Source organism: Ranitomeya imitator, chromosome 8 (assembly GCF_032444005.1).
Source record: "Ranitomeya imitator isolate aRanImi1 chromosome 8, aRanImi1.pri, whole genome shotgun sequence".
Classification (NCBI taxonomy): Eukaryota; Metazoa; Chordata; class Amphibia; order Anura; family Dendrobatidae; genus Ranitomeya; species Ranitomeya imitator.
In genome coordinates, this window is record NC_091289.1 from 179,789,000 (window position 1) to 179,816,712 (window position 27,713).

The 27,713-nt window shown below is 43.9% G+C and overlaps 1 long non-coding RNA gene across 1 annotated transcript in view; it reads left to right on the forward strand.

The window, feature by feature from the left end:
* Positions 1-27,713, forward strand: part of LOC138647542 (uncharacterized) — a 44,476-nt gene that overhangs the window by 8,697 nt on the left and 8,066 nt on the right. Inside the window, exon 2 of the long non-coding RNA XR_011314993.1 lies at positions 1,309-1,427. This is a non-coding gene — a long non-coding RNA (uncharacterized lncRNA). The remainder of the gene's footprint in view (positions 1-1,308; positions 1,428-27,713) is intronic.

Below are 27,713 nucleotides of genomic sequence, written 5' to 3' on the forward strand. Positions count from 1 at the left end.
GGCTGCTATAAACGACTAGGCCCATTAGGTTACACCCTCTGATCTCGCAGACAATAGAAACAGGGCAACACCTACACGTAATTAATGAGTTTAGCCTGAAATATGCATGTACAGATACTATGCTTAAGGCAGGAGAAAGAAGAAAGAAAAAAATATATACTGTATATATACAAGAATTATAACTTATCATTCATAAAAATGCATAAGATCCTGCCGGATATTTATACCTAGTGGGGGGCTCTGGATTTAAAGGCAGCACGATGGCGCAGTGGTTAGCACAGCAGCCTTGCAGCGCTGGAGTCCTGGGTTCAAACCCCACCAAGGACAACATCTGCGAAGAGTTTGTATGTTCTCTCCGTGTTTGCGTGGGTTTCCTCCCACATTCCAAAGACATACTGATAGGGAATTTAGATTGTGAGCCCCATCGGGGACAGAGATGATAATGTGTGCAAAATGTAAAGTGCTGCAGAATATGTTAGCGCTATATAAAAAATAAAGATTATTATTATTAAAGGGAACCTGTCACCCCCAAAATGGAAGGTGAGCTAAGCCCACCAGCATCACAGGGGCTTATCCACAGCATTCTGCCCTGATGTAACCTGAAAGATGAGAAAAAGAGGTTAGATTACACTCACCCAGGGGCGGTCCCGGTACCATGGGACCACCCTTGGGTGACTATAATCTAACCTCTTTTTCTCATCTTTCAGGATACATTGGGGGCTTATCTACAGCATTCAAGAATGCTGTAGAAAAGCCCCTGATGCTGGTGGGCTTAGCTCATCTTCGATTTTGGGGTGACAGGTTGCCTTTAAGTTGATACATCCACCATAGCTCTCTGTTGGTTATTTTTCTTTTTATATCTCCCCCTCGAAATGGAGCTTTAACTCTTTCAATACCACCGACCTCCAATGAGCTGACATCTCCATTATGTTTTAAACTCTGTACTTGGCTTCTTCTATATTTTCATTTTTGGGGATTATTTCTAATTATCATATAGTTTTCCAGATAGTGTCAGTATTTCGGGTTTTCCAAATCACCTTGTGAATGATCTTGCCCTTTGTTAAGATGGAGTTTGCTGTTTTTGTCTGCCCTACTTCCTGTTCGTTGGTTTAAAACCCGGTTCAGGTGTCAGCTTCCTTGCTGGAGTATTCTGCTTCTGTTCCCCTTCAGCTCAGCTGCTTGTTCTGAGTGTGCCTCTACCTCTACCTCTGGATCTGCACATTCTCTGCATATGTAAGCTACGCTCTCCATGTTATCATTAGTCTGTTGACTTTGGAACTTAACCCTTGACTCTTTCTGCACCAACAGTGTTTTGGATCTGCATCACGTCACCTGTCACACTCACCTTTTGATCAGCTTGCTGAGGACTCTGCCTTAAGAACTCTGCCGACTTGCTGTATATGTTTCAAGGACTTGTTTTGTTGCAGGTAACTGCAGGTTATCAGTATATTGTTTTGGGTGTTATTGCTGTTATACAAATCCACTATTTGCACTAAAGAAACCCGTCTCTGTCTATTCATTGCCCCACGCTATCAGAATCCTCGAGTTCCTACAATAGTATTACAGATAGAGTGTATTAGGATATGAAAATATTAAGCTTGTTTTCATTCACTTTATATGAGATTTGTCCCGCCACAGAGTATTGTGCCCTTGGTGGTGTGAGGCCCTTAGCAAAGCACAGGTTCATTAACCCAGTAACGTAGTGTCAGTGCTCATAGTTTCAATCCAAAAATAACTATTGTTACTGCAACAGAGCACTTCAGGCATAGGACCGTAACACCATTCATTTTGTGGTTGCTCCTCTAGTGTCAGCGATGGCTCTTTTATTAGGTCCTTTATTAGGTGGGATAATTGTCGGATAACAGCTCGGTCCTCGACAAGCCTTTTGAATCTGCAGGAGAGCCCCACTCATCTTCAGCTGCGCAGATCATATTATATGTATATTCATCAGAACCTATGAGGAGTGAGATTACACAAGTGGGGCGACCGGCAGACGGTAATAAAGAGGGTCTGAACTCAGAGCAACCAATAATAATACATTCAAAAGTGGACAAGGACAGAATAGTCAGAAATTCTACAAATAAAAAAATATTTAAGGAGCAGTATTATAGTAGTTATATTCTTGTAGATAGGAGCAGTAATATTAGTAGTTATATTCTTGTACATAGGGGCAGTATTATAGTAGTTATATTCCTGTACATAGGGGCAGTATTATAGTAGTTATATTCTTGTACATAGGGGCAGTATTATAGTAGTTATATTCTTGTAGATAGGAGCCGTAATATTAGTAGTTATATTCTTGTACATAGGGGCAGTATTATAGTAGTTATATTCTTGTACATAGGAGGCAGTATTATAGTAGTTATATTCTTGTACATAGGAGCAGTATTATAGTAGTTATATTCTTGTACATAGGAGCAGTATTATAGTAGTTATATTCTTGTACATAGGGGCAGTATTATAGTAGTTATATTCTTGTACATAGGGGCAGTATTATAGTAGTTATATTCTTGTACATAGGGGCAGTATTATAGTAGTTATATTCTTGTACATATAGGGGCAGTATTATAGTAGTAATATTCTTGTAGATAGGAGCAGTATTATAGTAGTTATATTCTTGTACATAGCGGCAGTATTATAGTAGTTATATTCTTGTACATAGGGGCAGTATTATAGTAGTTATATTCTTGTACATAGGGGCAGTATTATAGTAGTTATATTCTTGTACATAGGGGCAGTATTATAGTAGTTATATTCTTGTACATAGGAACAGTATTATAGTAGTTATATTCTTGTACATATAGGGAAGTATTGTAGTTATATTCTTGTAGATAGGAGCAGTATTATAGTAGTTATATTCTTGTACATATAGGGAAGTATTATAGTAGTTATATTCTTGTAGATAGGAGCAGTATTATAGTAGTTATATTCTTGTATATCGCGGCAGTATTATAGTAGTTATATTCTTGTACATATAGGGAAGTATTATTGTAGTTATATTCTTGTACATAGGAGCAGTATTATAGTAGTTATATTCTTGTACATAGGAGCAGTATTATGGTAGTTATATTCTTGTACATAGGAGCAGTATTATAGTAGTTATAATCTTGTACATAGGAGCAGTATTATAGTAGCTATATTCTTGTACATAGGGGCAGTATTATAGTAGTTATATTCTTGTACATAGGAGCAGTATTATAGTAGTTATATTCTCGTACATAGGAGGAGCAGTATTATAGTAGTTATATTCTTGTAGGTAGGAGCAGTATTATAGTAGTTATATTCTCATACACTTTCTCTCTTTATCTTCTCTCTGTTTCTCTCCTTCATTGTCTGAGTGATGATGGTGACATTATGGGATCAGGACTCTCTCTTTGGGACACAGCATTTCTCAGGTGCTTCTTCTTTGACTGTAGATCTGCATGTGATGACGGTTGATGGTGAGATCTAATAATCTGATATTGTCCGTCCTATAAGTGATTGTGACTGCAGCAACACACAGCTACTTAATCATCAGCGCAGATTAAATGAAGGACCCTCCATCACACTATCTCTCGCCTCACAAATGTGACAAGTACCTTATTATGAACAGGCTGTTAACTGTTTGTGCTGAACTTAAGTTTCTTTATTATGATTTTTTTTTTTCTTTTTATTTCAGGTTCCTTATAGTTTTTGGTTTCTTTACCATTATGATCAGTATAGAGTTAGATTTACACAGTGGGATTGAGACCTGGCAGTGCTTGGTTGTGTTTTATGAAAAAAAATGTTATGCGTTTTTCTGGAAACGCTCCTTTTTAGAGGAGTTTTTGGAAGACTTTTTTTTTTTAATCCTTCTGATTTGACAGTGCAAGCAGTGTTTTGTTTCCCATTGGTAATTTTAGGAAAAAATTGTCAAAAAAACATATATGAACGGAAAAGTAGATTTCCAATAAAAATGATAAGGAAGCGATTTGCAAGTATATTTTACAGTTTTTAACCCCTTAATCCCATATGACGTACTATCCCGTCGAGGTGACCTGGGATTTAATTTCCAGTGATGGGATAGTACATCATACGCGATCGGCCGCGCTCACGGGGGGAGCGCGGCCGGGTGTCAGCTGACTATCGCAGCTGACATCCGGCACTATGTGCCAGGAGCAGTCACGGACCACCCCTGGCACATTAACCCTTGGAACACTGCGATCAAACATGAAACATCGCGCAGGGAGGGGGCTCCCTGCGGGCTTCCCTGAGACCCTCGGTACAAGGCGATGTGCTCACCTTGTACCGAGCGTCTCCTCCCTGCAGGCCCCGGATCCAAAATGGCCGCGGGTCTACATCTGGGTCCTGCAGGGAGGTGGCTTACCAGCACCTGCTCAGAGCAAGCGCTGGTAAGCCTGCAGCCCTGCATGTCAGATCGCTGATCTGACACAGTGCTCTGCAAAGTGTCAGATCAGCGATCTGACCCTATAACATGATGCCACCCCGGGGCAATGTTGTAAAGTACAAAAAAATATTCACATGTGTGTTAAAAAAAAAAAACTAAAAAAACAAATTTCTAAATAAAGAAAAAAAAATATTGTTCCCATAAATACATTTCTTTATCTAAATAAAAAAAAACAATAAAAGTACACATATTTAGTATCGCCGCATCCGTAACGCCCCCACCTATAAAACTGTCCCGCTAGTTAACCCCTTCAGTGAAAGCGGGAAAAATAAAAAACGAGGCAAAAAACAACGCTTTATTATCATACCGCCGAACAAAAAGTGGAATAACACGCGATCAAAAAGACAGATATAAATAACCACTCTACAAATTACACTCTACTGAAACTGCCCTCACTAAAGTCTCTAATGACCTACTAACAGCTAAATCTAATGGTCACTACTCCATGCTAATTCTCTTGGATCTCTCTGCAGCATTCGATACTGTGGATCATCAGCTCCTCCTCACTATGCTCCGCTCCATCGGCCTCAAGGACACCGTTCTCTCCTGGTTCTCCTCCTATCTCTCTGACCGATCCTTCACTGTATGTTTTGCTGGTTCCTCCTCCTCTCACCTTCCCCTTACTGTTGGGGTTCCTCAAGGATCAGTCCTAGGCCCCCTCCTCTTCTCGTTGTATACTGCCCCTATTGGACAATCAGTAGATTTGGTTTCCAGTACCATCTCTATGCTGACGACACCCAATTATACACTTCTGCTCCCGATATCACACCGACCTTTTTAGAAAACACCAGTGATTGTCTTACGGCCGTCTCTAACATCATGTCCTCCCTCTATCTGAAACTAAACCTGTCAAAAACTGAACTCCTCGTGTTCTCTCCCTCTACTAACCTACCTTTGCCTGACATTGCCATCTCCGTGTGCGGTTCCACCATTACTCCAAAGCAACATGCCCGCTGCATTGGGGTCATACTTGATTCCGAGCTTTCATTCACCCCCCACATCCGATCACTGGCTCGCTCTTCTTACCTGCATCTCAAAAACATTTCTAGAATTCGCCCTTTTCTTACTTTCGACTCTGCAAAAACTCTTACTGTTTCACTTATTCATTCTCGTCTGGACTATTGTAACTCTCTACTAATCGGCCTCCCTCTTACAAAACTCTCCCCGCTCCAATCTGTCCTGAATGCTGCAGCCAGGATCATATTCCTCACCAACCGTTACACCGATGCCTCTACCTTGTGCCAGTCATTACACTGGCTACCCATCCACTCCAGAATCCAGTACAAAACTACTACCCTCATCCACAAAGCACTCCATGGCTCAGCACCACCCTACATCTCCTCCCTGGTATCAGTCTACCACCCTACCCGTGCCCTCCGCTCCGCTAATGACCTCAGGTTAGCATCCTCAATAATCAGAACCTCCCACTCCCGTCTCCAAGACTTTACACGTGCTGCGCCGATTCTTTGGAATGCACTACCTAGGTTAAAACGATTAATCCCCAATCCCCACAGTTTTAAGCGTACCCTAAAAACTCACTTGTTCAGACTGGCCTACCGCCTCAATGCATTAACCTAACGATCCCTGTGTGGCCTATTTATAAAAAAAAAACAATCAGGTTCCTCGCATCATGTTCTCATACACATTATGCAGTTAATAGCCCTCTGTGTCTGTACTGCTACATACTTAGGCAGTTAACTGGTTCATGCAGCTTTACATGAACACCTGAGCCTTACACTATGGCTGGTCCGAATAACTAAAGCAATTGTTATCATCCACCTCTCGTGTCTCCCCTTTTTCTCATAGTTTGTAAGCTTGCGAGCAGGGCCCTCATTCCTCCTGATATCTGTTTTGAACTGTATTTCTGTTATGCTGTAATGTCTATTGTCTGTACAAGTCCCCTCTATAATTTGTAAAGCGCTGCGGAATATGTTGGCGCTATATAAATAAAAATTATTATTATTATTATTATTATTATTATAACCATGGTACCGCTGAAAGCGTCATCTTGTCCCACAAAAAACTGAGCCGCCATACAGCATCATCAGCAAAAAAATAAAAGTTATAGTCCTCAGAATAAAATGATGTAAAAATAAATATATTTTCTATAAAATAGTTTTTATCGTATAAAAGCGCCAAAACATAAAAAAATGATATAAATGAGGTGTCGCTGTAATCGTACTGACCCGAAGAATAAAACTGCTTTATCAATTTTACCAAACGCGGAACGGTATAAACGCCTCCCCCAAAAGAAATTCATGAATAGCTCTTTTTTGGTCATTCTTCCTCACAAAAATCGGAAGAAAAAGCGATAAAAAAATGTCACGTGCCCGAAAATGTTACCAATAAAAACGTCAACTCTTCCCGCAAAAACAAGACCTCACATGACTCTGTGGACCAAAATATGGAAAAATTATAGCTCTCAAAATTTGGAGACGCAAAACCAATTTTTTGCTATAAAAAGCGTCTTTTAGTGTGTGACAGCTGCCAATCATAACAATCCGCTTAAAAAATGCTGTAAATAGTAAATCAAACCCCCCTTCATCACCCCCTTAGTTAGGGAAAAATAATTAAATTTAAAAAAATGTATTTATTTCCATTTTCCCATTAGGGCTAGGGTTAGGGTTTCCACTGTTTAGGCACATCAGGGGCTCTCCAAACGCGACATGGTGTCCGATTCCAGCCAATTCTGTGTTGAAAAAGTAAAACAGTGCTCCTTCCCTTCCAAGCTCTCCTGTGCGCCCAAACAGGGGTTTACCCCAACATATAGTGAATCAGCGTACTCAGGACAAATTGGACAACAACAACTTTTGGGGTCCAATTTCTCCTGTTACCCTTGGGAAAATAAAAATTTGAGGGGCTAAAAAAACATTTTTGTGGGAATTTCTTTTTAATTTTCATGTCTCTGTGTTATAAACACTTGGGGGTTTAAAGTTCTCACAACACATCTAGATAAGTTCCTTGGGGGGGGGTCTAGTTTCCAATATGGGGTCACTTGTGGGGGGTTTCTACTGTTTAGTTACATTAGGGGCTCTGCAAACGCAATGTGACGCCTGCAGACCATTCTATCAAAGTCTGCATTCCAAACGGCGCTCCTTCCCTTCCGAGCTCTGCCATGCGCCCAAGCGGTGGTTCCCCCCCACATATGGGGTATCAGCGGACTCAGGACAAATTGGACAACAACTTTTTGGGTCCAATTTCTCCTGTTACCCTTGGGAAATACTAAACTGGGGGCTAAAAAAATAATTTTTGTGGGAAAAAAAATAATTTTTATTTTCACGGCTCTGCGTTTATAAACTGTATATTATTTATATACGGTATATTATTTTTGCCACATGTATCAGCGTCTTCTATGATATCTGATAAATTTGGTGCACCTTCAGAATAATTCACTTCTGTCTCTAGTTGTCTTTCCAATTCTTCACCGTTCCTGGAGTGAGAGATACGACTTATCTTTGGAATCACGGTTCGTCTTTTATTTTACCAGAGCAGCTTTAGAAGCAAAACCTGAGCGCTGATAACTTACTTTACTCAACAAAGTTTTTCTTTTCGATACTTTTTCCTAAATGGATCCCATTATTATAGTATTACAATGCATGAATGTGAATGACTTCAACAACTCCGTCACTTATTAAGCCCCTCATGTGGATTTGTATCTTCTGTAAAAGCTGTAATTGGTCAATTTCTAACTTTCCCTTTTGGCAGAACTGATAATAATCTGACTTTAATGCTCTTTTCATTTAATCGTCCGTCCCTGTGAGCGCAGATAATGGACGATAATGATGCCAGAGTCGACTATTTCTGATGAAGAACTTTGCTTGGTGTCAGCGGCCAATTTGATGAATTATAATATACTATGAGCAGAGGAAAAGTTTACAAATTATATTAATGAAGTATGAATGTTACAAGGCTGAGGAGGCGTAACAAGCCATGGTGTGCAATGGGGACATCATACACCACAGCAGTGCATCATCCTGCTCAGTGAGAAGGACTACAAGTCTCAGCCAGAGGCGGTCCTGGGACATAGGTCCATCTGAGAAATATATCATCAGCCTGAATGGAAACTCTCACTGTTGGATGGATGCGGCTTGCTATAACTTTGTTATATACTTTGCTGGCTTCTTTCACAATGTCTGCTTGTGGTCAGTGAATGGGAACAATTTTGCAATAGGGTAGAGTAGATGAGCGATTTTTTTTTTTTTTTCCACAGACAGAATATGCACATGAAAAAAATGGCAACATGCATTAGTTATTTCCTTGTGTCAGATGAGACTCGCCCACTAAAGTCAATGGGTGCACACAAAAAAGACTGGATTCCTTTTGGAGCCACCGTTAGCAGCATCTAATTTCTATGGATTCTGTAATTCTCTGATATAGGAAACTGTATTTAGTTTTTGAAATTTTCAATAACCGCTACTGTAAGAGAAGGTGACAATACTCTTGAAGAAGCCCGGGGCGGTGTATCATTAGTGTGAGAAGGGTCCCATCTACTGTCCAGATGGGACCATGCGGAACTAACCAGAACAGGAAGAGTTGCAGGAGGGACAAGTTCAAATGCGGCACCCAGTAAGTTTTCGCTAGAACTCTGGTGTAAAACTTTTTCAAATGTTTTGCGCAACTCATATTTGCACCAATTGTGACTTTTACGCAATTTTTTGACAGTTCAGGCTACCTCCACCAGTTTTTTTAAAAAGTTAGTAGGGCATGTGGCAGAACACGGATGGCAACTTCACCTTCATTTATGCAAATTTCTTAAATTACAAATGTATTCCAGTCCTGAACTCTAGTACATTTCTTACAATAGTGCACGGCAGCTAAAAGACGGCCCAAAATTCATTAAGAGGTTCACGCTTTTTAATAAATGTGATGCATTATACTTTAGTGAACTCTTCTTGTCAGGGGCTGAAGTTTATTAGTAAACTTTCATTATTTGGAACTTTTCATTTTTAAAGTATTGTAAAGTAACTAAACTTTCATTTTAGTTTTTTATATATATATATATATATATATATATATATATATATATATATATATATATATAAATATTTTTGTCCAGAGTGGAAAGTTTAGAAATTTTGCAAATCACTTTGTAAAGACCTTTCGCTTCCGTCATCTGTACTTCAAATCAGTGCGTTCTAATATCAATGCAGTAAAATAAACTGGGGAATAGTGAGGGAGAGGAAGTCACTTCCATGTCATTTTTTTTTTTTTTAATAAAGTCATTTGCAAAGTTTCATAACTTTCCATTATGGACACAATTACCGGTATTTAAAAAAAAAAAAAAAAAAGCTTAGTCGTTTATTTTGATGAGACGGCCATATAAATGATGTCACCACCTCTTAATGATGATGTAACTATTGGACAGAGGTCGCAGCTTTATGTTATGATGCGTCCTTGAATGACATGCCGGATGCCGCAGCGAGGATTCGGCCATCTTTGCTCGCGTTCTTGGAAAAGGATTCATCACTTTCTTTTTAAGATGCAATCAATGTAATCAATCAGCGAGAAGAAAACTGAAAACTAGTTAGAGGATCTTCATAACCAATCAGCGCAATCAGCTGCAATTACGGTGATTATACGGGAATCGAAATTTCAACCGCCATCTATATCTTTACCTGCTATATCCCAGGCTGCTGTTCTGAGTGACACTGTTACTAAAGCAAAAGGAAAAGTTTTCTCCCTCCTTCATCATTATTGGTTTATTAGTGGGGTTCATCCAGTTTTTTATTTTATATTTATTACACCACAGGCTCATCGGCTGCGCCAATGTAGATGTCACAAGACGCTGAGGCTGATTGGCTGCAGCACCATCGTCGCAAAACTAAAAAAAAAAAACTTCTCATAGGAACAGTACCTGGATTTCTCCTACATATAAATAGGAAAGGTTTTCCAGTTGTTTTTGAAGTGTTTTTTTTTTGTTGTTTTTTTTTTTCAGGAGGTTTTTGGAGAAAAAAATCCTTGTTTGTGAACACAGTCTAAGGGTAAGTTCACACTAGGTGTTTTTTCAGCATTTTTTTCTGCAGCAAAACCTGATCTTTTGGCTAGAAAGAAGCTGCAGAAAAAAACATGTTTTCCTTGCGTTTTTTTGTGCGTTTTTTTTCTCTGTGGTTTTAGCATGCTAGATTTGTTTCTTGTACATGCTGATAAAGTTTAGTGTTGAAAAAAAAGTCCTATTCCATAGAATCAGGGAATATATAAATGTGCGAGTTGTAGTGTGTAGATAAGTGAACACGATGAAGGCGATAAACCTGCACCGAAACGTGTTGTTCTTGCTTTAATAGAGTCTCCTCATCTGCACTATGTGCGCTGCGGGACTGTTCTTAATGGCAGCACCTGACAAAGCGTGATTGAGAAGTGTGTCCTCTCCAAAGGAAAGTCCTGCACAGAATCTAACCAGAGTTGGGTCCGGTCCGGTCTACCAAAGGGCTTATTCCAATGTCTGGATGAGAAAAACGGACTGAGTTTCATCAGGGATTTTTTATCGGAGTGTCATTGGAATTTCATAAGAGTTTTTTTCAGCTTTTCATCAGTTATTTTCGTTGGTGAAAAATTAAAAAAAAGTCTCTCCACCTTCTCCTATGTGTCAGTCAGTCAAAAACAGACATCACACGGGTGGCCTCCAAATGCTGTCAGATCTTTTCACGGAGCCATAGACTTGCATTGCTGATTTTGATCTAACACTCGGATCAATATTGGACATGTCTACATGAGTTTGCAAGGGTCACTTGATCTGAGGACAGCTCTGGCCTGTGACTATCATAGGTACAAGTGATATCTGTGAAAAAAAGGACTCATACGTGAAAAACTGAAGTGTGAATGAGGCCTAAGGGCATGCGCATACATTGCGTGTTTGCAGAAGAAATTTTGACACCAGAAATGCATCTGCATAAGGAAACGCCGCTGCGTAAGGTATGCAAGTTTTTGACACTTTTTTTGTGAGTTTTCCCTATTCATTTGAATGGGTGAAAAATGCTGCAAAAATACAGAAATTGTTGACATGCTGCAGAATTTACATGACATTTTTGAAATATCATTAATTTTGTTGGGACAGTAAACTCACTGGTGGACCCAGACAGGCGAGGCCCCTATGCCAGAACAACAAGGCCGGCTCCAGGTTTTCATGGGCCCTGGGCGAAAGAGTCCCGGTGGGCCCCTTTAACACATACCACAATTCATAATGCACCGATATGGCAGAGAAATATAGGTATAGTACAATGCCAAAGATTTCACTTACTTCTTACATTACATGAGTGATATCTGTTGTACATTCTATATTAGCTCAGAAACCGGACAGTATAGTCCTCCATACAGAATAATGAGCGCCATATATTGCCCCATACAGTATAATGGCCCCATATAGTGCTCCATACAGTATAATGGCCCCATATAGTGCTCCATACAGTATAATTGGCACCACATAGTCCTCTATACAGAATAATGAGCCCCATATATTGCTCCATACAGAATAATGAGCCTCATATAATGCTCCATACAGTATAATGAGCACCACAGAGTGCTCCATACATAATGAGCCGCATATATTGTTCCATACGGAATTGACCCCATATAATGCTCCATACATTATAGTGAGCCACATATAATTCTCCATACAGTATACTGAGTCCCATATATTGCTCCATACAGAATGGGTCCATATAATACTCCTTACAGAATGGGTCCCATATAATGCTCCAAAAATAATTGGCCCCATAAGATGCTCCATGTATAATATTTGGCCATATAAAATGCTCTATATATAATTAGTTCCATAAGATGCTTCATATGTTATTGGCTCCATATAATGCTCCATATATAATTGTCCCCATATACTGCTCCATATTGAATTGGCCCCATATAATGCTCCCTATATTATTGGCCCCATAAGATGCTCCCTATATTATTGGCCCCATAAGATACTCCTTATAGAATTAGCCCCATAAAATGCTCCATATATGGGCCCCTTCTGATGGGCCCCATATATTGCTCCAAATATTAAAAAAAAAAAAAAATGAAATACTCACCTCTCGTTGCTTGTTGCTGCTCTGCTCTGGACTCCTCACCGTTGGCGTCTTCCTGCTCTGTGCTGCGACTGCTCAGGCAGAGGGCGCACACTGGTGACGTCATCGCGCCCTCTGACCTGAAAGTCACAGTCAGAGGATGGAAGACGCTGCAGCGCTGGAACCGGGAGCGGTAAGTATCGCAAGTGTCGGGGCCCGGAGCAGGCGGGGGTCCACTCGCTGGGCCAGCACTATAGCGTGCCAGTGTCCCCGACGGCGAGTGGCCCTCTGCCTGCTCAGGGCCCCGGCACTTGCCTGGGTGCGCCGGGTGCTGACGCCGGCCCTGCAGAACAATATATGGACCCTTTGCAGTCCAATAGCTCATCATAAGACCCGATTCCACCTGCTTTACATCTTGGACCCCATCTTGCACAGTTTGCACCAATGATATGTCCGATGGTTAGTAATCTTCAATGTTTTTGGTGCAGAAATTTATGCTGCAAATACTCAACCCTTAGGCCGGTATTACACATCTGACATTTTACGGTGGGAGGACAGATCGCCGTTTCCAGATTGACAGCAGCTCTCCTGACCCGAGCCCAACAGCCTCATACATAAAAGTACTGAGGACCAGATATCAGCCGGTCTGGACATTGCGGGTCCATACTTGGACTGTCAATATTGGACGTGTGAAACCGGCCTTAGTGCCGTACAGCCACATCCAGACCTGAGGACAGAGCAGTCAGGAAGCAGATGGGGCAGAGCAATGTTCTGCAGAGCTTTAACATATCAGAAGGTGTAATAATCTGCAGCGCATTTGTCAGGAAAATAAAAGGAAAAAAGGGCGATGTCCTGCAGATCTCCGGGCCGGCGGGCCTGTGACCTGCACCCTGTTTTCTGCGCCATTCTCCCGTCTGCACAGCGGCTGCTGAACCCCTTGTGGATAGAGAATGACAGTAATGAGCGCTCGCAGTTCTGAGCTCTTACGTCTCCCTGCGGGTTCAGCTCGGGGGGTTTAGAACACTATGTGAGATTATAGATTATTTATGGTAAATGAACAATGGCAGCTTGTGAGCAGATGCTTGCAGCGTGAATGCTAATATATGGCACCCCATTACTGCATAGTCTTAAAAATCAGATATGATAACCTCCCCAGGGTGAAGAAACAGAACATGGCAATTATTAGAGGTGGGGAGTTGGGGGGCTAAATCAGTCAGGAACATTATCTCTGAATATATGTGTTATTATACGATATATGAGGAGGAACGTGCTGCCACCAAATGTAGAGACTCCTGTGCTTTCCCGTTTCATAGGCAAAGTCTAGGTATTGAAGTTCTTGCTGTTTATGCCTGTCGGGATCTGATAGCTTAGAATCATAAACCACATCTCAGGTCCCCGATGTCTGGTGGTTAAGTGCCTTAGTTCCCGGTGCCATGTTCGCGATATCTGGTGGTTTGGTGTCACCGGTGGTTTGGTTGTCCAGTCCCTCATGTTTCATGACTTAGTTTTTGATGGTTGTTGGCCCAGTCCCTGGTGTTTGATAGCTAGGTGCCATAGTTCCTGGATTCTGAAGGTTTTGAGGCCCAGTCTCTGTTGTTTAAGAGTTTGGTGCCACTGTCTAAAGCAGTTTTCTCCAACCTTTCCTACCACAAGAGCCAGCTCTGAGAGAGGGTCAGGAGAAGGCCCGAACTGGCCATCTGGCAATTCAGTCAAATGCCAGATGGGTCGGTCTGACTGTGGGCTGCATCAAGTGCAACTCTGTTAACAGCATTGGTGGCCTTAGGATGCCAATATTGTTAAAAGCTGCTGCGGAGCACTTGCTCCGGCAGGCTACAGGGTACTTCTGGCCTGCTGGAAGCCGACACCATGCAGGTGACATCGCAGAGTGATGACGTCGCTGCATCGCACCACTTGCGTTCACTGAAAGGCAAGATACATGAGGAGGTAGCAGCTGCGGGGGATGAGGAGGCTGCATTAGATGAGTATAAGGGTTTTTTTATGAGCTGTGGTGCTCATAATGCTGCATTGGGGCTATGAGAGGACCATCATACAATATAGGGACCTGTGGGGGACCATCATACTGAATTGGGGCTGTAAGGGACCATCATACTATATGGGGGGATCATCATACTATATGGGGACCTGTTGTGAATTCTGTGGCAGAGCTCCCTCCTGTGGTCACAAGTGGTACTTCGGCTGATTCTCTCTGTGAGCTTCCGTTGGTGGAGGAGAGTGGTACTGCGGCTTCTGAGTTTCCTTCCTCAGGTGTGTGGTGAAGTCGTTAGGTGCTGCTCTATTTAACTCCACCTAGTGCTTTGATCCTGGCCTCCAGTCAATGTTCTAGTATTGGACCTGTTTCCTCCTGGATCGTTCCTGTGGCCTGCTGCTCTGCATAGCTAAGTTTTGCTTTGCTATTTTGTTTGCTGTTTTTTTCTGTCCAGCTTGTCTATTTGTTTTTTTCTGCTTGCTGGAAGCTCTGGGACGCAGAGGGTGTACCTCCGTGCCGTTAGTTCGGTACGGAGGGTCTTTTTGCCCCCTTTGCGTGGTTTTTGTAGGGTTTTGTGGTGACCGCAAAGTTACCTTTCCTATCCTCGCTCTGTTCAGAATGTCGGGCCTCACTTTGCTAAATCTATTTCATCTCTACATTTGTCTTTTCATCTTAACTCACAGTCATTACATGTGGGGGCTGCCTTTTCCTTTGGGGTATTTCTCTGAGGCAAGGTAGGCTTATTTTCTATCTTCAGGCTAGCTAGTTTCTCAGGCTGTGCCGAGTTGCATAGGGAGCGTTAGGCGCAATCCACGGCTGCCTCTAGTGTGGTTGGAGATGATTAGGGATTGCAGTCAGCAGAGTTCCCACGTCTCAGAGCTCGTTCTATGTTTTTGGGTTATTGTCAGGTCACTGTATGTGCTCTGACCTCTATGTCCATTGTGGTACTGAATTACCTTATCATAACAGGGACCATCATACTTTATTGAGGCTGTGAGTGGCCATCATACTATAGAGGGGATCACCATGCTATACAGAAGGCTGTGGGGGCCATCTTACTGTATTGGGGCTGTGGGGAGATGATTAGACTCTTGTGCCTGATGGTTTGTTGCCACAGTCCCTGATGTCTGATGGTTTGCTGCCACAATCCCTGGTGTCTGATGGTTTGCTGCCACAATCCCTGGTGTCTGATGGTTTGCTGCCACAATCCCTGGTGTCTGATGGTTTGCTGCCACAGTCCCTGGTGTCTCATGGTTTGCTGCCACAATCCCTGGTGTCTGATGATTTGCTGCCACAATCCCTGGTGTCTGATGGTTTGATACCACAGTCCCTGATGTCTAATGGTTTGATGCCACAATCCCTGGTGTCTGATGGTTTGATGCCACAATCCCTGGTGTCTGATGGTTTGCTGCTACAATCCCTGGTGTCTGATGGTTTGCTGCCACAATCCCTGGTGTCTGATATTTGCTGCCACAATCCCTGGTGTCTGATGATTTGGTGCCACAATCCCTGGTGTCTGATGATTTGCTGCCACAATCCCTGGTGTCTGATGGTTTGCTTCCACAATCCCTGGTGTCTCATGGTTTGCTGCCAAAATCCCTGGTGTCTGATGTTTGCTGCCACAATCCCTGGTGTCTGATGGTTTGATGCCACAGTCCCTGGTGTCTGATGTTTGCTGCCACAATCCCTGGTGTCTCATGGTTTGCTGCCACAATCCCTGGTGTCTGATGTTTGCTGCCACAATCCCTGGTGTCTGATGGTTCGATGCCACAGTCCCTGATGTTTCATGGTTTGCTGCCACAATCCCTGGTGTCTGATGGTTTGCTGCCACAATCCATGATGTCTCATGGTTTGTTGCCATAATCCCTGGTCTCTGATGATTTGCTGCCACAATCCCTGGTGTCTGATGGTTTGATGCCACAATCCCTGGTGTCTGATGGTTTGATGCCACAATCCCTGGTGTCTGATGGTTTGCTGCCACAATCCCTGGTGTCCGATGGTTTTCTGCCACAATCCCTGATGTCTGATGGTTTGCTGCCACAATCCCTGGAGTCTGATGATCTGCTGACACAATCCCTGGTGTCTGATGGTTTGCTGCCACAATCCATGATGTCTCATGATTTGCTGCCACAATCCCTGGCGTCTGATGGTTTGATGCCAAAGTCCCTGATGTTTCATGGTTTGCTGCCACAATCCCTGGTGTCTGATGGTTTGATGCCACAGTCCCTGATGTCTGATGGTTTGATGCCACAATCACTGGTGTCTGATGGGTTGATGCCACAATCCCTGGTGTCTGATGGTTTGCTGCCACAATCCCTGGTGTCTGATGATTTGCTGCCACAATCTCTGGTGTCTGATGGTTTGCTGCCTCAATCTCTGGTGTCTGCTGATTTGATGCCACAATCCCTGGTGTCTGATGGTTTGATGCCACAGTCCCTGATGTCTGATGGTTTGATGCCACAATCCCTGGTGTCTGATGGTTTGATGCCACAATCCCTGGTGTCTGATGGTTTGCTGCTACAATCCCTGGTGTCTGATGGTTTGCTGCCACAATCCCTGGTGTCTGATATTTGCTGCCACAATCCCTGGTGTCTGATGATTTGGTGCCACAATCCCTGGTGTCTGATGGTTTGCTGCCACAATCCATGATGTCTCATGGTTTGCTGCCATAATCCCTTGTGTCTGATGATTTGCTGCCACAATCCCTGGTGTCTGATGGTTTGATGCCACAGTCCCTGGTGTCTTGTGGTTTGCTGCCACAATCCCTGGTGTCTCATGGTTTGCTGCCAAAATCCCTGGTGTCTGATGTTTGCTGCCACAATCCCTGGTGTCTGATGGTTTGATGCCACAGTCCCTGGTGTCTGATGTTTGCTGCCACAATCCCTGGTGTCTCATGGTTTGCTGCCACAATCCCTGGTGTCTGATGTTTTCTGCCACAATCCCTGGTGTCTGATGGTTTGATGCCACAGTCCCTGATGTTTCATGGTTTGCTGCCACAATCCCTGGTGTCTGATGGTTTGCTGCCACAATCCATGATGTCTCATGGTTTGTTGCCATAATTCCTGGTCTCTGATGATTTGCTGCCACAATCCCTGGTGTCTGATGGTTTGATGCCACAATCCCTGGTGTCTGATGGTTTGATGCCACAATCCCTGGTGTCTGATGGTTTGATGCCACAATCCCTGGTGTCTGATGGTTTGCTGCCACAATCCCTGGTGTCTGATGGTTTGCTGCCACAATCCCTGGTGTCTGATGGTTTGCTGCCACAATCCCTGGTGTCTGATGGTTTTCTGCCACAATTCCTGATGTCTGATGGTTTGCTGCCACAATCCCTGGAGTCTGACGATTTGCTGACACAATCCCTGGTGTCTGATGGTTTGCTGCCACAATCCATGATGTCTCATGATTTGCTGCCACAATCCCTGGCGTCTGATGGTTTGATGCCACAGTCCCTGATGTTTCATGGTTTGCTGCCACAATCCCTGGTGTCTGATGGTTTGATGCCACAGTCCCTGATGTCTGATGGTTTGATGCCACAATCACTGGTGTCTGATGGGTTGATGCCACAATCCCTGGTGTCTGATGGTTTGCTGCCACAATCCCTGGTGTCTGATGATTTGCTGCCACAATCCCTGGTGTCTGATGGTTTGCTGCCTCAATCTCTGGTGTCTGCTAATTTGCTGCCACAATCCCTGGTGTCTGATGGTTTGATGCCACAGTCCCTGATGTCTGATGGTTTGATGCCACAATCCCTGGTGTCTGATGGTTTGATGCCACAATCCCTGGTGTCTGATGGTTTGATGCCACAATCCCTGGTGTCTGATGGTTTGCTGCCATAATCCCTGGTGTCTGATGGTTTGATGCCACAATCTCTGGTGTCTGATGGTTTGATGCCTGTTGTGAATTCTGTGATCAAGCTCCCTCCTGTGGTCACGAGTGGTACTGCGGCTTCTGAGTTTCCTTCCTCAGGTGATGAGGTTAAGTCGTTAGGTGCTGCTCTATTTAACTCCACCTAGTGCTTTGATCCTGGCCTCCAGTCAATGTTCTAGTATTGGTCTTGCTTCCTCCTGGATCGTTCCTGTGGCCTGTCTGCTCAGCATAAGCTAAGTTCTGCTTGTGTTACTTTTGTTGCTATATTTTCTGTCCAGCTTGCTTTATTGGTTTTTCTTGCTTGCTGGAAGCTCTGAGACGCAGAGGGAGCACCTCCGTACCGTTAGTCGGTGCGGAGGGTCTTTTTGCCCCTCTGCGTGGTTGTTTGTAGGTTTTTGTGTTGACCACAAAGCTATCTTTCCTATCCTCGGTCTATTCAGTAAGTCGGGCCTCACTTTGCTAAATCTATTTCATCTCAGTGCTTGTGTTTTCATCTTACTCACAGTCATTATATGTGGGGGGCTGCCTTTTCCTTTGGGGAATTTCTCTGAGGCAAGGTAGGCTTATTTTTCTGTCTTCAGGCCTAGCTAGTTTCTCAGGCTGTGCCGAGTTGCATAGGGAGCGTTAGGCGCAATCCACGGCTACCTCTAGTGTGGTGTGATAGGATTAGGGATTGCGGTCAGCAGAGTTCCCACGTCTCAGAGCTCGTCCTATGTTTTTTGGTTCTTGTCAGGTCACTTTGTGTGCTCTGAACTTCAAGGTCCATTGTGGTTCTGAATTACCTATTCATAACAGTACTGGAGGCCCAAAGTACTATGCTTCTCAATAGAGAGAAAAAAGAAGTTCTGAGACCATTTTTTTTTCTTTGCACTGTGTTTTGCCTTTTTTTCCCCCTAGACATTTGGGTGGTTCAGGACACAGGTGTGGTGATGGACATTAAAGGTCTGTCTTCATGTGTGGATCTTCTCACTGCAAGAGTACAAAATATTCAAGACTTTGTGGCTCAGAATTCTATGTTAGAACCAAGAATTCCTATTCCTGATTTGTTTTCTGGAGATAGAGCTAAATTTCTGAGTTTCAAAAATAATTGCAAACTGTTTCTGGCGTTGAAACCTCGCTCCTCTGGTGACCCAGTTCAACAAGTTAAGATCATTATTTCTTTATTACGTGGCGACCCTCAAGACTGGGCATTTTCCCTTGCGCCAGGAGATCCTGCATTATGTAATATTGATGCGTTTTTTCTGGCGCTCGGATTACTGTACGATGAACCTAATTCAGTGGATCAGGCAGAGAAAAATTTGCTGGCTCTGTGTCAGGGTCAGGATGAGATAGAGATTTATTGTCAGAAGTTTAGAAAGTGGTCTGTGCTCACTCAATGGAATGAATGTGCTTTGGCAGCAATCTTCAGAAAGGGTCTCTCTGAAGCCCTTAAGGATGTCATGGTGGGATTTCCTATGCCTGCTGGTCTGAATGAGTCTATGTCTTTGGCCATTCAGATCGGTCGACGCTTGCGTGAGCGTAAATCTGTGCACCATTTGGCGGTATTATCTGAGCATAAACCTGAGCCTATGCAGTGCGATAGGACTTTGACCAGAGCTGAAAGGCAGGAACACAGACGTCAGAATGGGCTGTGTTTCTACTGTGGTGATTCCACTCATGCTATCTCCGATTGTCCTAAGCGCACTAAGCGGTTTGCTAAGTCTGCCACCATTGGTACGGTACAGTCGAAATTTCTTTTGTCCGTTACTTTGATCTGCTCTTTGTCTTCCTATTCTGTCATGGCATTTGTGGATTCAGGCGCTGCCCTGAATTTGATGGACTTGGAGTTTGCCAGGCGCTGTGGGTTTGTCTTGGAGCCCTTGCAGTGTCTTATTCCATTGAGAGGAATTGATGCTACGCCTTTGGCCAAGAATAAGCCTCAGTACTGGACCCAGCTGACCATGTGCATGGCTCCTGCGCACCAGGAGGATATTCGCTTTCTGGTGTTGCAAAATCTGCATGATGTGGTCGTGTTGGGGTTGCCATGGCTACAAGTCCATAACCCAGTATTAGATTGGAAATCAATGTCTGTGTCCAGCTGGTGTTGTCAGGGGGTACATGGTGATGTTCCATTTCTGTCTATCTCATCATCCACCCTTTCTGAGGTCCCAGAGTTCTTGTCTGATTACCGGGATGTATTCGATGAGCCCAAGTCCAATGCCCTACCTCCGCATAGGGATTGTGATTGTGCTATCGAGTTGATTCCTGGTAGTAAGTTTCCTAAGGGTCGACTGTTTAAATTATCTGTACCTGAGCACGCCGCTATGCGGAGTTACGTAAAAGAATCCTTGGAGAAGGGTCATATTCGGCCGTCGTCATCGCCATTGGGAGCAGGGTTCTTTTTTGTGGCCAAGAAGGATGGTTCGCTGAGACCTTGTATTGATTACCGCCTTCTAAATAAAATCACGGTCAAATTTCAGTACCCCTTGCCGCTGCTATCTGATTTGTTTGCTCGGATTAAGGGGGCTAGTTGGTTCACCAAGATAGATCTTCGTGGTGCATATAATCTTGTGCGTATTAAACGGGGCGATGAATGGAAAACTGCATTTAATACGCCCGAGGGCCATTTTGAGTACCTAGTTATGCCATTCGGACTTGCCAATGCTCCATCAGTATTTCAGTCCTTTATGCATGACATCTTCCGAGAGTACCTGGATAAATTCCTGATTGTATACTTGGATGATATTTTGGTCTTCTCGGATGATTGGGAGTCTCATGTGAAGCAGGTCAGAATGGTGTTCCAGGTCCTGCGTGCTAATTCTTTGTTTGTGAAGGGATCAAAGTGTCTCTTTGGTGTTCAGAAGGTTTCATTTTTGGGGTTCATTTTTTCCCCTTCTACCATCGAGATGGACCCTGTTAAGGTCCAGGCCATTTATGATTGGACTCAGCCGACATCTCTGAAGAGTCTGCAAAAGTTCCCTTGGCTTTGCTAATTTTTATCGTCGTTTCATCTGTAATTTTTCTAGTATTGCTAAACCATTGACCGATTTGACCAAGAAGGGTGCTGATGTGGTCAATTGGTCTTCTGCTGCTGTGGAGGCTTTTCAAGAGTTGAAGCGTTGTTTTTCTTCTGCCCCTGTGTTGTGTCAACCAGATGTTTCGCTTCCGTTCCAGGTTGAGGTTGATGCTTCTGAAATTGGAGCGGGGCTGTTTTGTCGCAAAGAGGTGCTGATTGCTCGGTGATGAAGCCATGCGCCTTCTTTTCCAGGAAGTTTTCGCCTGCTGAGCGAAATTATGATGTTGGCAATCGAGAGTTGCTGGCCATGAAGTGGGCATTCGAGGAGTGGCGTCATTGGCTTGATGGAGCTAAGCATCGCGTGGTGGTCTTGACTGATCACAAGAACTTGACTTATCTCGAGTCTGCCAAACGGTTGAATCCTAGACAGGCTCGTTGGTCGCTGTTTTTCTCCCGTTTTGACTTTGTGGTTTCGTACCTTCCGGGCTCTAAAAATGTGAAGGCGGATGCCCTGTCTAGGAGTTTTGTGCCCGACTCTCCGGGTTTGCCTGAGCCGGCGGGTATTCTCAAAGAGGGAGTAATTGTGTCTGCCATCTCCCCTGATTTGCGGCGGGTGCTGCAAAAATTTCAGGCTAATAAACCTGATCGTTGCCCAGCAGAGAAACTGTTTGTCCCTGATAGGTGGACGAATAAAGTTATCTCTGAGGTTCATTGTTCGGTGTTGGCTGGTCATCCTGGAATCTTTGGTACCAGAGATTTGGTGGCTAGATCCTTTTGGTGGCCGTCTCTGTCGCGGGATGTGCGTTCTTTTGTGCAGTCCTGTGGGATTTGTGCTCGGGCTAAGCCCTGCTGTTCTCGTGCCAGTGGGTTGCTTTTGCCCTTGCCGATATCCCGAAGAGGCCTTGGACACATATCTCTATGGATTTTATTTCGGATCTCCCCGTCTCTCAAAAAATGTCGGTCATTTGGGTAGTTTGTGATCGCTTCTCTAGGATGATCCATTTGGTACCCTTGTCTAAATTACCTTCCTCCTCTGATTTGGTGCCATTGTTCTTCCAGCATGTGGTTCGTTTACATGGCATTCCAGAGAACATCGTTTCTGACAGAGGTTCCCAGTTTGTTTTGAGGTTTTGGCGAGCCTTTTGTGCTAGGATGGGCATTGATTTGTCTTTTTCCTCGGCTTTCCATCCTCAGACAAATGGCCAGACTGAACGAACCAATCAGACCTTGGAAACATATCTGAGATGTTTTGTTTCTGCTGATCAGGATGATTGGGTGTCCTTTTTGCCGTTGGCTGAGTTCGCTCTTAATAATCGGGCCAGCTCGGCTACCTTGGTTTCACCGTTTTTCTGCAATTCTGGGTTCCATCCTCGTTTCTCTTCTGGACAGGTTGAGTCTTCGGACTGTCCTGGTGTGGATACTGTGGTGGACAGGTTGCAGCAGATTTGGACTCATGTAGTGGACAATTTGACCTTGTCCCAGGAGAAGGCTCAACGTTTCGCTAATCGCAGACGCTGTGTGGGTCCCCGACTTCGTGTTGGGGATTTGGTTTGGTTGTCATCTCGTTATATTCCTATGAAGGTTTCCTCTCCTAAGTTTAAGCCTCGTTTCATTGGTCCGTATAGGATTTCTGAGGTTCTTAATCCTGTGTCTTTTCGTTTGACCCTTCCAGATTCTTTTTCCATCCATAACGTATTCCATAGGTCATTGTTGCGGAGATACGTGGCGCCTGTGGTTCCATCTGTTGATCCTCCTGCCCCGGTTTTGGTGGAGGGGGAGTTGGAGTATATAGTGGAGAAGATTTTGGATTCTCGTGTTTCGAGACGGAAACTCCAGTATCTGGTTAAGTGGAAGGGTTATGGTCAGGAAGATAATTCCTGGGTCTTTGCCTCTGATGTCCATGCTGCCGATCTTGTTCGTGCCTTTCATATGGCTCATCCTGGTCGGCCTGGGGGCTCTAATGAGGGTTCGGTGACTCCTCCTCAAGGGGGGGGTACTGTTGTGAATTCTGTGATCAAGCTCCCTCCTGTGGTCACGAGTGGTACTGCGGCTTCTGAGTTTCCTTCCTCAGGTGATGAGGTTAAGTCGTTAGGTGCTGCTCTATTTAACTCCACCTAGTGCTTTGATCCTGGCCTCCAGTCAATGTTCTAGTATTGGTCTTGCTTCCTCCTGGATCGTTCCTGTGGCCTGTCTGCTCAGCATAAGCTAAGTTCTGCTTGTGTTACTTTTGTTGCTATATTTTCTGTCCAGCTTGCTTTATTGGTTTTTCTTGCTTGCTGGAAGCTCTGAGACGCAGAGGGAGCACCTCCGTACCGTTAGTCGGTGCGGAGGGTCTTTTTGCCCCTCTGCGTGGTTGTTTGTAGGTTTTTGTGTTGACCGCAAAGCTATCTTTCCTATCCTCGGTCTATTCAGTAAGTCGGGCCTCACTTTGCTAAATCTATTTCAATCCACGGCTACCTCTAGTGTGGTGTGATAGGATTAGGGATTGCGGTCAGCAGAGTTCCCACGTCTCAGAGCTCGTCCTATGTTTTTTGGTTCTTGTCAGGTCACTTTGTGTGCTCTGAACTTCAAGGTCCATTGTGGTTCTGAATTACCTATTCATAACAGATGCCACAGTCCCTGGTGTCTGATGGTTTGATGCCAAAGTCCCTGATGTTTCATGGTTTTCTGCCACAATCCCTGGTGTCTGATGGTTTGATGCCACAGTCCCTGATGTCTGATGGTTTGATGCCACAATCACTGGTGTCTGATGGTTTGATGCCACAATCCCTGGTGTCTGATGGTTTGATGCCACAGTCCCTGATGTCTGATGGTTTGCTGCCACAGTCCCTGATGTCTGATGGTTTGCTGCCACAGTTCCTGATGCCTGTCCTGCCGATGTTTGTTTGTTGCCCTTGTCCCTGGTGCCTCAGTCCATGGTCTCTGTAGGCTCCACAGTTTGGTGCTTTTGTGCCTGATGAGATGTTTCTGGTATTTGCCTTCATTTTGCACATGTGGTTAGTCTAGTTTTGCGCCCTTCTTCTCTAAGTTGAAGTCGAGGGCAGTTGTTTCGGCTGGTGCCCTCCGCCTGCCCCTATTTCTTTACAGCCTTAGTGAGTAGCTACCATCTGTCAGACCTGCAAGCACTTTATGGAATGGTTTTATTTTCTGGCTCGGTAATAATAATGCACATCCCAGCTCCTCCAGCATGTTGGCTGTATAAAGTGGAATAATTCATCAGCAAGGAGGAGGGTGACGGTCTCATCCTGGGACAATAATGGAAGTATTATTTCTGGCTTACACAACAATATTACCACCATAATTCAGCCCCTATAGAAGTCTCGGAGCCAATGCACGACCCCAGATGTCATCAGATCCCATATTACAATTATATTCTTCCCTCCGTGCGCCAAATCTGTTGCATCCTCCCGCAGCGCACGGTTCATCAGTAATGGCGTACAAAACATCAGTGATGACTAATTATCTAACGGGGGTTATGTATCCAGTTCTGGAGTCATCTGTATTTTTTGAGAAATCTCTAGAGTTTGTTTGGAGCCATTTGACCGAGGGCAGATCTGTCATGTCTGCGCCTCTACAACCCATAAGATGTCAACGAGGCAATTATATATTTGGCAGAGTTCATTATTGCTGCATTTGTTAACATTGATAAGGTTACCATGGCGATAAGGCATAAAGGTGGGATCAAAAAATGTGATAAAAAAGTGGGAAATAATCCATAAAAGCAGAAGACGGAGTTTTTCTTTAAACATTTTTTTATTATTATTATTTATTTATATAGCACCATTAATTCCATGGTGCTGTACATGAGAAGGGGTTACATCAAAATACAAATATCACTTACAGTAAACAAAACTAACAATGACAGACTGGTACAGAGGGACGAGGACCCTGCCCTTGTGGGCTTTCATTCTACAGGATTATGGGGAAGGAGACAGTAGGTCAAGGGTTGCAGTAGCTCCGATGATGTTGAGGGGGTCGTGTGGTCATTACAGGTTGTAAGCTTTCTTGAAGAGATGGGTTTTCAGGTTTCTTTTGAAGGATCCAAATGTGGTGGATAACCGGACGTGTTGGGGCACAGAATTCCAGAGGATGGGGGATATTCGGGAGAAGTCTTGGAGGAGCGGATAAGCGTGGAGGAGAGAAGGAGGTCTTGGGAGGACCGGAGATTACGTGAGGGAAGATATTGAGAGATTAGTTTGGAAATATATGGAGGAGAAAGGTTATGGATGGCTTTGTAGGTCAGTGTTAGTAATTTAAACTGGATACGCTGGGAAATTGGGAGCCAGTGAAGGGATTTGCAAAGAGGTGAAGCAGGAGTGTAGCGAGGAGAGATTGATTAATTAATCTGACAGCAGAGTTAAGGATGGACTGGAGGGGTGCGAGAGTGTTAGAAGGTAGGCCACAGAGGAGGATGTTGCAGTAGTCGAGGCGGCAGATGATTAGGGCATGCACAAGCATTTTGGTAGAGTGAGGGTTTAAGAAAGAACGATTCTGGAATTATTTTTGAGCAGGAAGCGACAGGAGGTGGTGAGAGCTTGGATGTGCGGTTTGAAGGACAGGGCAGAATCCAGGGTTACTCCGAGTCAGTGGATTTTGGGGACAGGGGAAAGTGTGATTTCATTTATTTTGATAGATAGATCAGGTAGGGAAGATATGCGAGATGGAGGAAAGATAATTAGTTCAGATTTGTCCACATTGAGTTTGAGGAAGCGAGAGGAGAAGAAGGAGGATATGGCTGATAGACACTCTGGGATTCTGGAGAGCAGAGAGGTGACATCTGGGCCAGAGAGGTAGATCTGAGTGTCAACGGCATATAGATGGTACTGGAAGCCATTGGACCTTATGGGTTGTCCCTGGCCGAGTGCATAGATTGAGAAGAGTAGGGGTCCTAGGACAGAGCCATGGGGGACGCCAACAGAGAGGGGGCGAGATGAAGAGGTACTATCGGAGTAGGAAACACTAAATGTGCAGTTGGTAAGGTATGATGAGATCCAAAATAGGGTGAGGTCTTTGACCCCAAAGGAAAAGAGGATATGTAGTAGGAGGCAGTGGTCAACTGTGTTGAAGGCAAAGGACAGGTCTAGAAGGAGGAGTATAGAGAATTGTCTGTTAGCTTTGGCTGTAAGTCGTTAGTAATTTTGGTCAGGGCCTTCTCAGTGGAATGGTGGGGACAGAAGCCAGATTTCAGGTTGTCCAAAAGAGAGTTAGATGCAAAGTGAGAGGAAAGTTCAGCATGGACGTGCTGCTCAAGGAGTTTGGATGCAAATGGGAGCAAAGATATGGGGCAATAGCTGGACATAATGCTCGGGTCAAGTGATGGCTTTTTGAGGATAGGTGTGATTGTGGCATGTTTGAAAGCAGTGGGGAAGGTACCAGAAGTTGGTGATAGGTTGAAGAGATGGGTTAGGGATGGGATTAGTGTGGTGGTGAGGTTGGGGAGGAGGTGGGATGGGATGGGGTCAAGTGCACAAGTGGTGAGGTGTGATTTGGAGAGAAGATGAGCAAGCCCCCCTTCAGTGATTTTGGAGAGGGAAGTTATGGGGTTTGGGTATTGGTCTGTATACAAAGGGGTTGTGGTGGTTTGACGACAAAGATTTGCCTTGTTTGGTCGATCTTATTTTTGAAGTGCGTGGCAAAGTTTTGCAACATTTTAGTGCACAAATTGTCATGTTCCGCTAAAATATTGCAAAATCTGTGCTAAAAGCACAGGCGTACATAAAATCATTCTGGGGAAGGGGGTTGGTAGCTGGAGTATATGTGTGTGAAAAACTTAGAAGACTTTTTAAAAAGTTACAGTTGATGAGTTAGTCCAAAGCCTCTGGAAATTCCAAACCCTGTACACAATGATAAATGCAAAAAAAAATCAAACTCATAAAATAGACTTTAAAAAAAAGTGTGAATTTAAAGAAGATGAATGCGCAAATGAAAATCAGGTGAAAAACACAAAAAATAGGCAAAAAAGGAACAAATGCAGTAATCGGGTCCCAAAATGCATGCTTTTGTTTAGAAAAATTCATGAACCATGTGTGCCAATTTGAAGAATTTAAAGCAAAAAATGTCAATAAATACTTAAAAAAAAAAAAAGAAAAGGGACTTTAAAAAATGGTATATTGTGGCCAAAGTATTTTTATAGAACTACTCCAGAAAAGTTTGCAGAATGAACGGCACCAGAGGAGTACACTGTCAGGACTTGGATACACGTGACTCCACTTTAACAGCTTGCACGAAATCTCAGGGATCGAGGTGCTCAGCATTAATAGCATAAAGTCTATGATACAAAAAATAGAAAGAAATGCGGCACTCGCCCTTTTTGCTCGTGAAATCGTGCTGTTTTTATTGGACGGACATGAAGAAATTGTTACATGTCCATGTAATACATCAGGCGTGCAGGAGGGTGCGGGGAGAGAAAGTGGACGACGACCGTTTTGCACACAATGT